This window comes from Pelophylax lessonae (genome assembly GCF_965119305.1).
Source record: "Pelophylax lessonae genome assembly, chromosome: 4".
Classification (NCBI taxonomy): domain Eukaryota; kingdom Metazoa; phylum Chordata; class Amphibia; order Anura; family Ranidae; genus Pelophylax; species Pelophylax lessonae.
This window is the reverse complement of record NC_138771.1, coordinates 423,755,104-423,770,619: the sequence shown is the minus strand read 5'-3', so window position 1 is coordinate 423,770,619 and position 15,516 is coordinate 423,755,104. Positions and strand designations below refer to the sequence as shown.

Sequence of the window (15,516 nt, the reverse complement as noted above, 5' to 3'; positions counted from 1 at the left end):
AAATCTACACACAAATTGCATTATAATGTACATGAAATGATTATATCTGCACTTGTTTAAGGACCCATTAACACCAGAAACTGCACGTTTACTGCACCGTTTTGCATGCACAGTGATGTATTTTTGACAAGCGATTTTACATGCATTTGCGGCCAATATTTCTTAAGCTTGCATTTGCTTTGAGGTTACTTCCATCTTATTTCTTCTTTTGGCTTTTATGTGCACTGTATTTGCTTGTGTATGTGCATGTGCAGTAAAATGCAGCTTGCTGTACTTTTGTCAGCGCAATGCACTGCTATTGTTTGAGTTATGCCCATAGGATAACCAGGATTTTGGACAGCCTATGCAGTTGAACTGCAGTCAAAAATGCATCCCACTGCATCTGGTGTGAATGGGCCTTAAATGTGCATCACTTCTTAGTTCCTATTTATTCCCTCTTTGATTTTCTCAAAATATAAACTTACATCATTTTTAGTTCTTAGTACTATGACGGATGTGAGGTTCAATCACTTGCAAAGAAGGTGCCGGCAGTTGTGGCATAAGAGAGAAAATAGGCAGACAGAAGCATTTAAGCTGTACACTTACAGTCAGGTCCACAAATATTGAGACATTGACACAATTCTAATTGGCTCTATAATGGATTTGAAATTAAACAAACAAGATGTGCTTTAACTGCAGACTTTAAGCTTTAATTTGAGGGTATTTATATCCAAATCAGGTGAACGGTGTAGGAATTACAACAGTTTGTATATGTGCCTCTCACTTTTTAAGGGACCAAAAGTAATGGGAGGATTGGCTGCTCAGCTGTACATGGCCAGGTGTGTGTTATTTCCTCATTATCCCATTTACAAGGAGCAGATAAAAGGTCCAGAGTCCATTTCAAGTGTGTTATTTGCATTTGGAATCTGTTGCTGTCAACTCTCAATATGAGATCCAAAGAGCTGTCACTATCAGTGAAGCAAGCCATCATTAGGCTGAAAAAAACAAAACAAACCCATCAGAGAGATAGCAAAAACATTAGGTGTGACCAAACCAATTGTTTGGAACATCCTTAAAAAGAAAGAATGCACCGGTGATCTCAGCAACACCAAAAGACCCGGCAGACCACGGAAAACAACTGTGGTGGATGACCGAATAATTCTTTCCCTAGTGAAGAAAACACCCTTCACAACAGTTGGCCAGATCAAGAACACTCTCCAGGAGGTAGGTGTATGTGTGTCAAAGTCAACAATCAAGAGAAGACTTCACCAGAGTGAATACAGAGGGTTCACCACAAGATGTAAACCATTGGTGAGCCTAAAAAACAGGAAGGCCTGATTAGAGTTTGCCAAACAATATCTAAAAAAGCCTTCACAGTTCTGGAACAACATACTATGGAAAGATGAGACCAAGATCAACTTGGGAAGAGAAGAGTATGGAGAAGGAAAGGAACTGCTCATGGTCCAAAGCATACCACCTCATCAGTGAAGCATGGTGGTGGTAGTGTCATGGCGTGGGTATGTATGGCTGCCAATGGAACTGGTTCTCTTGTATTTATTGATGATGTGACTGCTGACAAAAGCAGCAGGATGAGTTCTGAAGTGTTTCGGGCAATATTATCTGCTCATATTCAGCCAAATGCTTCAGAACTCATTGGACAGCGCTTCACAGTGCAGATGGACAATGACTCGAAGCATACTGCGAAAGCAACCAAAGAGTTTTTTAAGAGAAAAAAGTGGAACGTTATGCAATGGCCAAGTCAATCACCTGACCTGAATCTGATTGAGCGTGCATTTCACTTGCTGAAGACAAAACTGAAGGGAAAATGCCCCAAGAACAAGAAGGAACTGAAGACAGTGGCAGTAGAGGCCTGGCAGAGCATCACCAGGGATGAAACCCAGCGTCTGGTGATGTCTATGCATTCCAGACTTCAGGCTGTATTTGACTGCAAAGGATTAGCAACCCAGTATTAAAAAGTGAAAATTTGATTTATGATTGTTAATCTGTCCTATTACTTTTGGTTCCTTTAAAAAGTGGGAGGCACATTTACAAACTGTTGTAATTCCTACACTGTTAACCTGATTTGGATGTAAATAAACTCAAATTAAAGCTGAAAGTCTGCAGTTAAAGCACATCCTTTTTCAAATCCATTGTGGTGGTGTATAGAGCCAAAAAGATTAGAATCATGTCGATGTCCCAATATTTATGGACTTGACTGTATGCTGAACTAATGCTGGCCATATATTATAACAATTTTCTTGTACAATTTTCTTTTAAATTTAGCAAAATCATATAATATGTAAATCTACAATGTCCCTCTGAATACTCCTTTGCTATAGCACAGGGTAACAGGGATAAATTTATTTGCCTTTTGGAGGTGTGGCTAAATACCTTTAAAGTACCCTCTGCCTCCTGATTGTGTTAGATGGGTTTGGTGCAGAACTGGGCATATATATGACTAGTGAGGACAAGTTGCTGATGTTGATATTCGCTTAGTTAACATTTGGTTATTGTTTGTTAACGTCTTTGTTTACTTTATTTTTGTTTATTATTGTGACTAGCATTATAAACTATGAGATTATACATAGCACTAGCTAAATTGAACTTCAAACATATGCGTGGTACCAACCAATGAGTTACTACCATTGTTACTGCAACAATTTATTGTATGGCCAAACTATGGCACTGGTTTTACGCAAGTCATTTGTGCTAGACCTTTTGATGCTATATAACTCTGTATATGTTAAACCTAAATAAAAATATTAAAGTTAAAAAAAAAATAAAAAAATCATTTAATATGAGGTCAAACCTATAAATTTTTAATTTTTATGCAATCAGGCCCTTGTACTACATAGTTGAAGGTAAATCTAAAAGGAAATTGAACAATGGAGAGGCGGATGTCAGTGGAGATGTGTCCGCTGACACCCGTCTGTCATCCGATCTGTCAAGATCCGCCTAAAACAGACGGATGGGATCGGATGAAAACGGACATGCTGTCCTTTTTCATCTAATCTCCCCATAGAGGAGAGTGGGACTCTGACAGATCCGTCTCTGCACAGTGAACAGAGACAGACCTGTCATTCGACTGCTCAGCGGGGATCAACAGAGCGATCCCCACTGAGGTAGCGGAGTCCGCCGGGGGGATCTGCCCCATAAGAAAGAGGCCAAAATCTGTTGCTTTGGTTACAAAACAGACAGCAGGTTTTATTCTAATATTTTAGAACGCAAATTGCACCATAATATACGTAAACTGCTTTACAAAAGTATGCCAAAACTGTATCTTCAGGGTCTTTTTGCCTTTAATCCGTACATACAAGGGCACTGTATGTTAACGCACTCCTTCAGTTTTCAGTGCCCACGTGTCAGTGTCAGAGTCTGAGTAGTCATTTAGAAGAACAAAGGCTGCAACAGCAACAACATGGACTCTATAGCTACATTTGTTTAACAGAGTGCAATGCAATCATTTTGATGGCTGTTTGTGATTGTGTGACAGACTGGGTGACAGTGAGCACTTTCTTTTAAAGCTCATGTATGTGAGCCCATAGGGTTGCTATAAACAGAAATGGTCACTCAAAAGAAACACTTCTTTTATGTATCATACAGAAATCCCCCAGTATTCAATTATATAATTAGAAATAAATGAATTGGTGATGAGCAGATCACTCAACCAGGGGGATCTGAATTTAACTGAATAGAATGTCACATCTTCTATTTTTATTACATATAAGCAAACAGATCCACATAAATCATGATCTAGCTAAATGAGATATGCAAAAAAGTTAGAGATCCTGATGGTTTATGTACCTGTAAATAATGACACCCCTTGTACAAATTCTTTAGTCACCAACCATGCTGTGTGATAATATATTTGTCATGACCACAATGTGGTATTGCCTTAAAAATTTAACCCACAAGTACTGTAAGATATATATGACCCCAATAAAGATCAGTGAAACATTAGATACAAAAAAAATGATGGTGCTTCTCTTTCTTATATTATTAAGTCAAGCTGTATTTTCTCTAAGATCTGTTCCTATTTCTTTCCATCTACTGAAGAAATCTAAAAATACACTAAGGTTAGCCCGCTTTCCCTTGTAAACTCAATCATGTTGACACACTGCAGCTTAAACCCTATTAGAAAATTGGAAAACCGTCTCCTAGCTACAAGATACGTCATGTCTAAATCACACTGTGCAGGGACTTGCCATGTTATATTAGATGTAAATAACACTGGGCTTTATGAGCAGATAGTTGTGTGAAAAACCAACCTAGCAGAAGAGAACCTGATGATATGTAATAAATGTTAGCTGCCTGATTTAAGCAGGGCAACTTTCATTTCTTCTAACGTGGTCATGAATCTGTGCTGCAGATCTGAATGTGCTATACTAAGGGCTCTTTCACACGTTCCGCCTCCGTAGGCGGATCTGTGCTGCTCAGCGGGGATCGATCCGCGATCCCCGCTGAGCCGGCGGATGACAGCTCCGTCTCCGCTTGCAGTGTGGAGAGGGAGGTGTCACAGCCCCCGCTGCTCTCTATGGGGAATCGGATGCGAGCGGACCGCCTGTCCGCTCTCATCCGATCCCATCCAATCCGATCCCCAGGACGGATGGAAAATAGGGTTTCCATCCGTCCGGATTTCACGGACAGGATCGGATGCGGATGGCAGCGGACATGTCACCGCTGACATCCGCTGCTCCATAGGGCTGAATGGGGCATCCGATCAGATCCGCCTAAAAAACTGACAGGTGGATCTGATCGGACCGCCCGTGTGAAAGAGCCCTTACAGTATATCTGCAGTGTGAGATATAAGGTACTACTGCCTCTAACTACTAGTTTCAGAACATTTTAAGTGAGATTTTGTAATTTCACAAGTGTGCTGCTCACAGTTTGTCTTTCTGGAGGGTCTGACATGAGGAAGCAAAGTCTTGTCTCTACCAAAATGGCCACCTCCACAGAGAGACACATTGTAGAACAAGGCATGGTAAGTCAGTAATGGGAGAAAGTTCAAGCAATACTCAGGACCAGTCTCATTCATAGGGTAGTACTGGCATTTCCTCCCCTCCAAGCCTGGGCTCCTCTGCCAAAATAACATGTCTCATCATTATTCAGTCCAAACTGACCTCCAGTCAGGCCTTGTACCGGTTAATCCTAACTACTGAATAGATCCAATGGTTGCTAGTGCTACCTGGGAGAATGCAGAGGTAAAGCCATTACCAAAGAGACATGACCTGCAGCATTTCTAATCTCTAGCTAGGGCTGGCATGGGGTTATTCCTAGCACAGGGAGTCGAAGCAGTGCTCCAAACTGTTACTGCATTAGAAAAACCTCCAGTACATTTTAGTCGACTAAACATCTTACATTTTAGTCAACTAAAACATCCTACATTTTAGTCGACTAAAACTCATTTTAGTCATCTAAATGGTCATGGTCAGGTCAGAGAGGAGGCCTGTAATGCTGCTGCCTGCAGTCAGTGCAGTCAGTGCACACAGTGCTGCTCAGAGTGCTGGATGGGGGTCTCAGGTTTAAGGGTGGTCTCTGGTCTGACTCTGAACTGAAGTTGTTGAGCAGGATGGGCCGGGCGGGCCTCAGCGGCCTATATGCACGCACACAGTCCTGGATGGATGGTGGAATCGGATGCCAGTGGTGACTGGTGAGTGGTCTGAGGGGACTCAGGGAGGCAGTAATAGCTGGCCTGGCTGTTAACTCACAGTGGGTGCTCTGCTCTGGATGTGGCTGTAGTGCTGCAGCTGCAGTGCTCTGGTGAGGTCAGGTGACTGGTCTCGAGTCGACTCTCTTGTAGTAGTCCACTCCTCACGTCGGACGTCACGGGGCACGCCACGCCAGATGCCACACAGGCAGAGCTCTGTGAAAACCGGAAGTTGGGTAAACGTCCCTGCCTCACATTCTCGTTTAGTTTTCGTTCGTTAACGAAAACAGATTTGATTTTCGTCATAGTTGTCATCATTTGACGAAAATGTGCTATACTTTGCGTCTCCTTTTTGTCAGTTGAAAAATGCCGGTGACGAAAGCGGTGACGAAAACGTTTTCGTTGACGAAGTTAACACTGCTGTAAACTCCATTGGCTGTAATGTCATTGCACATATTACCTAAATATATTACCAACATTAAATATTAGGGGAAAAATATAAGAAAAGCCTTTTTCTAAATTGTTTAGTTTTCAGCAGCTTAGTAGATGCTCCTTACTAATGCGTATGCGGTGGTGCAATAGATGTTTAAACTTTAATGTGCTATTATTACATGCTCTGGATGGAATTGTGTTGCCGATATAGAAATGGCCAGCAGAGGAGTGTTAATTTTGATGTCAATTTTTCGTTTAGTTTTAGTTATAGTCTTATGACTAAAATGCCATTTTAGTTTTAGTTGTATTTTAGTCTTAAGACTAAAATGCCATTTTAGTTTTAGTCGTATTTTGGTCATCGGAATTGTTTTAGTCAAATTTTAGTAGACTAAAATTGTGTTAATTTAGTCGACGAAAACGTTTTAGTCAGTTTTAGTCGACGAAATTAACACTGGCCTGCAGTTGTGGCATAAGAGAGAAAATAGGCAGACAGACATAATTTAGCTATTCACTCTAACTCTAACACTGTAAGAGGAGAAGTTCCCTATGACTTGCAGACACCTAATATTGTACCTATCCACAGGAAGGGCAGCAAGGTAGAAGCTGGCAATTACAGGCCAGTGAGTTTAACATCAGTTGTAGTCAAGGTAATGGAATCACTCCTGGAAAAAAAGATCATTGATCACCTAAAAATACACAACTTTCTGGACCCAAAGCAGCATGGCTTTACTGAAGGCAGATCATGTCAGACTAAGATGATTGGATTTTTTGAGTACGTTACCAATGTTTTGGAGCAGGGTGGTGCTGTGGATTTAGCATATCTTGATTTCAGCAAGGCATTTGATACAGTTTCACATAATGATCTAATACAAAGGTTGTACAAGCTAGGACTTAACCCTTGGGTGGTTCAGTGGATATGTAGTTGGTTAGATACCAGAGTGTGATTGTAAATGGGGTTCACTAGGAAGAGAGACCGGTCACTAGTGGTGTACCACAAGGCTCTGTACTAGGTCTGGTTCTATTTAATCTATATGTAAGTAATATAACTAAAAGGTTTTTGGGCAAGGTATGTCTTTTTGCTGATGACACAGAGGTGTGTATTAGGGTTGATATCACTGGAGGTGTCTGTAACATGGAACCCTGATTTTGCATTTCTGGAAAATTGCTCAAAGCAGTGGAGACTGCAGTTTAATGTTTTTAAATGCAAAATAATGCACCTATAGAAAAAGACTCCCCTGAGAGAGTACACCATTGGGGGGTACAGTGTTAGCAAGCACTACAAAAGAAAAAAAATTGGGGTTACCTATTTCAGATAATTGCAAAATGAGCAAACTGTGTTCAGGCAGTGGGAAAAGTGAATGGAATTCTAGGATGTATCACTGGAGGGATCACCAACAGGAGGAAGGGGTCCTAATTCCTCTTTATAGATCTTTAGTGAGACCTCATTTAGAATACTGTGTCCAGTTCTGGAGACCTCACTTACACAAAGATATTGATAAAACAGATGGAGTCCAGAGACAGGTAACAAACATGGGGGATAAAACATTGAGAGTGACTTCAGGAAGTTAATATGTACAGTCTGGAGGAAAGAAGGGAAAGGGGAGACATGACTGAAACCTTTAAATTCATAAAGGGGGTGTATAAGGTTCAGGAGGGCAGTTTTTTCAATATGAAACCAAAATCAAAAACAAAGGGACATGAACTCAAACTAACTAGAGGAAAGTTGAATCAAAACTAATCTTAGAAAGTATTATTTTATTGAAAGGGTAGATGATGCTTGGAATACATTTCCAGCAGACATAGTGGGACAGTCAACAGTAAATGGCTTCAAACATGCTTGGTATGAAAATAGATCTATACTCAGACAATAAAGTTTCAGCCATCACGTTTCTATGTTTCAAGATGTAATACATCAAAGTGATAGTATACCAAGGGTGGTGCAGTGGGATCGGTCTGCCCCAATGAAGGCAATAAACTAATATTGTCTGCAAGCTGACTATTTGCATGGACCAAACTTCATGTATAGCCCAATCTTTAATTTTAGGTATGGGTAAAGTACGGAAGTTTCCTTAATGTGGAATTTATTTGATTGAAGTATTTCAGGATAATACCCTAATATGGCCACCAGATGGCATGCACAATAATAGGAAATATTTATATTAGATAAAATATGGAAGTTGTCATTGCACCCGTGCAATTTTTTTTGTACCAGCAATTTTTTTAAAATCTCCTATCAGATGGTGCCTGCATAGTTCTGGAGCTGACAATTCAGCATGATCCTGTCCTTGACAGCTGTAGGATTGCTGCCACAACATAATTCTTGGTGTTTATGGGTCTCCGGTTAGCTGATCGCATAGGCGAGCCAGTAGAAGCACTAAAGGGCGGTGGGAGGGGGGAGATGTCCCCTCCCACCGAATGTAAAAACAATCAAGCGGCTGTTTTTACTTTGCAGGGAATTGCTGGCAGAAAAAAAAAAGATATCTGAATGATGCCTGCAGCTGCCTTGGGCGGAAAGTGGTTAAGAACTATCTTCACTGTAAGGAACAACTAGGAGTCCTGGAAGTGATGGGTTGGCTCCCACAGAGCCCAGATCTCAACATTTGTCTGGAATTAAATAAGCAACAGAAGGATTTGAGGCAGCATACATCTACAGAAGATCTGTAGTTAGTTCTCGAAGATGTTTGGAACAATCTACCTGCCAAGTGTACCAAGAAGAATTGATGCTGTTTTGAAGGCAAAGGGTGATCACACCAAATAATGATTTAATTTGGATTTCTCTTTTGTTTATTTACTTTCCATTTTATTAACTGTTAAAAATACATTATTAACACTTCTATTTCTGAAAGGATTCTTAATTTACAGCATTTTTTCCACACCTAATTAAACCATTTTGCACAGTACTGTAAATCATTTAATTAACTTTTTAATTATTTGGTAATAATGTAATTATCTATTCAGTTACTTTATTATTAATTTTGTTAATTATTTTATGCTATGAATTCTGTACTTTTCTGTATTACTTATGATATCCAATATGAAAAAAATTGCATTCGTTGTTAAAAATTCCAGAGGGAACAGCTTTTACTGAGGAGATTTACAGAGCAGTGTTAATTTTGGCAGCAAATTTCAATTTAGTTTTAGTCTTAGTCTTAGGACTAAAATGGCATTTTAGTTTTAGTCCTATTTTAGTCTTCTGCAAGTGTTTTAGTTTTAGTCGTATTTAGTCGACTAAAACTCCAGTATATTTTAGTCGACTAAAACGCCCTACATTTTAGTCGACTAAAACTCATTTTAGTCATCTATAATCAAATGGGTGTAGTTCAATTGTAATTTGTAATGCATTATTTAAGCATTTCTCTACAATTTCCAAACTCATTATATACTAATGCTGGTCCTGGAGTGAAAAATCTAATATGTTATTATTTATGCTTTGAGCATGCACCAGTGTTAATTTTTGGCAGCAAATTTCGATTTAGTTTTAGTTATAGTCTTTTGACTAAAATGCCATTTTAGTTTTAGTCGTATTTTAGTCTTAAGACTAAAATGCCATTTTAGTTTTAGTCGTATTTTAGTCATCTGAATTGTGTTAGTCGACGAAAACGTTTTAGTCGGTTTTAGTCGACGAAATTAACACTGTTACAGAGACATGCAGAATAGTAGCAAAGAGTAATTAGTTGAGTCGGGGACATAATTTACTATTAGCTTGAAGCTTCTTGTCACTTCTCCCTCAAGAGGAGGAACAAAATGCTGCTCCAGTTCGAAGCAGGTTTATTTCCAGTCTAACTTTGGACTCACAACTGTCTGTCAGTTATTGTAGAGCTATGCCTTCTTAAAGAAAAAAAAATATTTGTTGCAGAACTTAAAGGAAATCTAGTCTGAGCATACACTTTGAGTAAATATATATAGGGGTCTGATAGATGTGTTCTCTATATATGCATCACTGTCACTTCATTTTAGGAGCTAATGTACACTTTTCTGTTAACTGTAGCAAACAAAATTTGAGCCTGTGATGACACTCCCCACCTGATGAAAATCAACCACCTACCTTCCTGTTAGATCAAAGAATAGACATTTGTGGTCAGAACCAGTTTGAACCAACAACTGTCATGGAGGACTGCTGCTGCTGTTTTTGAGTCAGTCACATGATGTTAACGCCCATTTAACTATTAACTTACCATAAGAAGATATGGACACTGTTTGGATTGATTATATGATCACATCTAGATTAAAACCTAGAACATGCCTATGCCTTATGCATATTCATTACTATAAATTAGTTATAATTAGACAATATACTTCTGCTTTTGCCCAGTTCACACAAACTGAGCTTATTTAAAACTGTATTCCCCCACTGCAATGAATAAATGCACATTTTCTTTCATCAATTTGGACTCGCTATCTCATCTTAAGACTCCATTCACACTGCCGTGACTTGTCAGGCGACTTGTCAGCCTGACAAGTCGTGGTCCGTTGCGGTCCGTCGCGATCCATTGACTGCTACAGGACCCGTTCTAATAGGAGCGACACAAGTCGCTCCGACTTAGAAAAAGGGTCCTGTACTACTTCGGGGCGACCTCGCAGCGACTTGCATAGACATTCATTGTATGAAGTCCGTGCAAGTCGTGCCGAAGTCGTGGTGCACGGGACTTCACAAGTCGCCCCCGAAGTAGTACAGATTTGTGCCGCTGCAGTGTGAATGCGGGCTAAAGGTCTTGTTTGAAGACTCCCTAACCGGAAGCAACAACTTTCATTTTGTAACACCAGGATTGTAATAATATAAACAAAATGTATTGTTTTACAATCCAATTTAGGCTTACTTAAATATGTCCTTTCATGTTGTGAGTTCTGCCTGTTTGCTGTCCATCTCTTCCCACAACTTCCTGGATTCTTGTACATTTTGCAGCTTCTCCTATGTTGTTTACTTTCAATTTAGGACTACTTATCGCATGGTACCATGTTGTCTGCAAGCAGAAATTCCTGTACTGATTCCACCCCCTGAAACTCTTCCACCCAGCACCTATGTAGTTCAGAAGGCAGGTCTATGAAATGTATGACACAGCAATGCTTATTCAAAGGGCATAGTGAATATGTGTCACAAAATTTGAAGTAAATGTGCAGGATTCTTCATAAAAAAATGGATTTTTGTCTTACCATAAAATCCTTTTCTCGGAGGTTCATTGTCGGACACAGCTCCATGCCTTCTTAGACCCTTGGGCTTATGCTGCTCTCTTCAGGAGTAGGACTAGGCGGAAACAATTTTGGCTACGCCCCCTGAGGCAGTCCCAAGGGGTATACTCCTGCTATAACACTTCAGTTTGTAACAAGCAGTGTCAGAAGAATACATAACTCAACCCAACAGAGGGGCGGGTGCTGTGTCCGTCGTGAACCTCAGAGAAAAGGATTTTACTGTAAGACAAAAATCCAGTTTTCTCTTTTATTCACTGACGGACACAGCTCCATGTCTTCTTAGACCCTTGGGATGTTCCAAAACAGTATCAACATGAGGGGTGGGAAAAACAGCAATAAATAAAATTCCCAACAAGGACAAAACATAGCCAACCATGAACAACTGGAGCTCACCACCAGGAAAAAATACACCCTCAAGAGGAGCCTCTGCAATCGCAGCCTAAAAAACTTTGCAGCCGAATGCAGCATCCGAAGATGCAAGTACATCTACCTTTTAAAACTTTGTAAAATGTGTGTACAGACAACCACGTAGCCGCCTTGCACACTTGAACCACTGACACCTGATGACGAAAGGCCCAGGAGGCACTGAATGCCCTCGTAGAATGCTCCTTGACAGGGAAAGGAGGAATCTGACTCTTAATTGAATAGGCCTGCACCACCGTCTGCCTGATCCATCTGGAAATGGTCACAGCAGATGAAGCCTGCCCAGAAACAAAAAACAAACAAAGAATCAGATTTCCGAATCGACTCAGTCACCGTAAGGTACACCCGAGTTGCCCGGACTACATCCAGGGAATGTAGAGCAATTTCTTTAGGATTTTTCGGCTTAGGACATAAGAACGGCAACACAATATCTTCATTCAAATTAAACCCCGAGACAACCTTAGGAAGGAATGCCTGACAGGGTCATAACACCACTTTGTCCCTGTGAACCACCAGGTAAGGTGACCGACAGGACAACGCAGCCAACTCCGACACCCTACGTGCAGAAGTAATAGTGACTATAAAGGCCACCTTCTGTGACAGAGTGAGCAAAGGAAGTTCACAAATGCTTTCAAAAGGAGGCTTTTGAAGTACTGACGGTACCAAATTGAGATCCCAAGAAGGTACCAGGGATCGCAGCGGAGAAGCCAGATGGCGAACTCCCTGCACAAAAGTGTGAACCAAGAACTTCACCGCCAACAGCCTTTGGAAAAATATGGCAAAAGCCCAGAGCCAAACATTGATCTATACCTAGCTGTAGAAACTCCAACTGGCGAAACACAGAAAAGGAACAGGGAGAAACTCCCAGAGACTCACACCAAGTAATGTACGCCTTCCAAACTCGATGATAAACCTTCCTGGAAGTAGATTTCCTAGCTTTCAACAGCGTAGGAATCACCGACTTAGACAGCCCTCTGTCCTTCAGCACCTGGCTTTCAATAGCCAGGCCGTTAAAGCCAGCGACTGTAAAGCAAGATGGAAGATTGGTCCCGGAGACAGAAGAACTTCCCCGAGAGGAAGTTTGCAAGGGACGTTGGCTACCAGTCTTACCAGGCCTGCGTACCAAGACCGGGGAGGCCAGTCTGGTGCCACCAGAATGACTGGAATCCCTTCTACCTCGATTCTGCATAGCAGTCTCGACAGAAGATGTATTGGAGGAAAAGCGTAAATCAGATGATACTTACCCCAAAGGGCCACCAGGGTGTCTGCGGCGTCGGCCAGAGGATCCCAAGACCTTGACACAAACCTCTGCACCTTCCTGTTGAGACGGGATGACAACAGGTCCACATTGTGGGTCCCCCACCGGAGACGCAGCTGATCAAATTCCTCCGGGTGAAGAGACCATTCTCCCTGATCCTAGGTCTGCCGACTGAGATAGTCGGATTGCTATATCTCTATGCCCGAAATGTGCACAGCAGAGAGGGCCGGAACATATAGTTCTGCCCACCTTAGGATGCCAGCTACTTCCCGAGCTGCCAGGGCACTCCTTGTGCCCCCTTAAAGATTGACATATGCCACCGCAATAGCATTGTCCGATTGTATCCTCAACGGACATCCCTACAGCCGATCTGTCCACTGAGACAGACAAAGCCTGATCGCCCCAAATCTCCAGGATGTTGATCGGCAGACTGGACTCCCCTCTAGTCCCAACACCTTGAGCCGAGTATACTCCCAAGACACCTCCCCACCCGGGCAGACTAGCAGCCGTGGATATCACTGTCCAATACAGGGGAAGAAAAGACTTTCCCAGGCGAAGCGTCAGGGGAGGGGAGCCACCATATTAGAGACCCTTTCATACCCCAACTCAACAGGATCAGATCGTCCAGCGACTGTGGATCCTTGTCCCATTTGGGAAGAATCTCTGTTTGCAGAAGTCTGGTATGAGATTGATGGAAGCCAAAAGATCCTCCTGATGAAGGAAAGCCACTACCGTGTGAATGGACTCCATCTGAAATTTCTGAACTCGCACAAAGTGGTTCAGAGCCTTGGGGTCCAAGATCGGGCGGACCTTGCCTTCCTTCTTGGGAATGGTAAACAGATTCCAATAAAAACCTTGAAAACATTTAGACTCTGGAACCGGCACAATGGCTTCTTGTGCTAACAGGTCCTGCACTGCCCCGTAAAGGCCCTGCAGCTGGTCGTGAGACAGGCGTAAATTGGAAGGAAAGAACCTTGCTGGAGGCAAGGACCGAAACTCGATCTTGCAGCCGAACCAAATCAACTCATGGATCCATTTGTCCTGAATGAGCAAGGTCCACGGGTCCGGAAAGAAGCAAAGACGTCCCCCCCACCCCAGATATGGGTGAGGGCACCCCTTCAGGTTGGGAAAGGCTTGTCCGCAAAACCAGTAGTGCCCACTTTTCATTTACCATTCCAGGGTCTCTTGGAGCCAGCCGCGAAGTTACGGGTGGATCTTGAACCCTTTTCCTGGGATCCAGTCGGACAAAAGGGCCGCTTGTGAGCCAAGAAAAAGTGACCATGTTTACGACAAGGTTCCTTGCCCCTAGCATCCTACGGAAGTAAGGTACTCTTACCTCCCGTAAGGGCCTAATGATTTCCTCCATAGAGGCACCAAACAAAACGGTCACCTACAAAAGGTAGATCAGTCAGCACCTTTTTAGAAGTCTGGTCAGCCGACCAGTACTTGAACCAAATCATGAGGCGAAGGATCACCGCCATCACAAATACTCTGCCAGACAAAGGGGCCGCATCCAAAGATACATTACAAATGTACTGTTGCCACAGTGAAAAGGTAACGAACCAGAGCCTCAGCTCTCTTGTCCACAGGATCCATAAAGGATGGAGAATTCTCCACCAGCAAAAGTGTGGCCTTATTTAGCCTGGAAATCTGAGAGTCCACTGATGGTGGAACCGTCAGTTTCTTCAGGAGAGACTCCTCAAAGGGATATATCCTAGCGAAACGCTAGCTGACTAGCGACAATCTCGTCAAAATAGACAGGAAAGGGGAGCACCTTAGTCACCTTTGAAGATCTGAGGGTGCCAAACTGCACTGGTGTCACCGGCTCAGCATCAGCTGAGTCCCCCAACTTTAAAGTTTCTCGCACTGAAACAATCAATGACTCCACCTGCGCCTTTTAAAGCATGGCTGCAGTGGAATAGGATTCACCCTCACTGGTAGAGCACTCAGGGTGCGTGGATGCAGACCCAGTGGGCTGACTCGCATCCGCAGTGGGCTAATCCAGTGTTTCTCAACTCCGGTCCTCAGGGCACACTAACAGGCCAGGTTTGCAAGAAAACTGAAATACATCCCAGGTGATATCATTTGCTGCTTAGTGATTGCAGTATTCTAGTCTGCATCTCCCCAAGGTAATACTTAAAATCTTGCCTGTTAGTGTGCCCTGAGGACTGGAGTTGAGAAACACTGGCCTAATCTACCTCAGACTAACCTTTGACACAAGTGACTGCAAAACCATCGTCATGGCCGCCAGGGCAGACTGGGACCCAGAGGGTCCCGCAGCTTCAAGGAGTGGCTCAGGTAGTTATACACGTTCCAGGGGCTCCATGGTTAAATCGGAGCCACACTGTACCCAAAAGAAAAAAGTTATTTTGTTTTTTTTTAAGAAAAAAAACCCTGCACACTCACCACCATGCACCCAGAGCTGGATCCAGAGCACCAAACAGCCTGCCACCCTGCGATCAAAGAGAGAGAGGGAGCGCTGACACTGTCACTAGAGGCCCCCGCTGCACGTCACCGCAACGGCCTTCAAGAAAATGGCCACCGCATAGACTACAATGGGAAACCCAAAACATGGCTGCCTGACTAAACA

The 15,516-nt window shown here is 42.5% G+C and overlaps 1 protein-coding gene across 1 annotated transcript in view; it reads right to left on the bottom strand.

Moving 5' to 3' along the window:
* The window catches only part of APBB3 (amyloid beta precursor protein binding family B member 3), a 178,757-nt gene that overhangs the window by 86,735 nt on the left and 76,506 nt on the right, over positions 1-15,516 (bottom strand). The window lies entirely within an intron of this gene.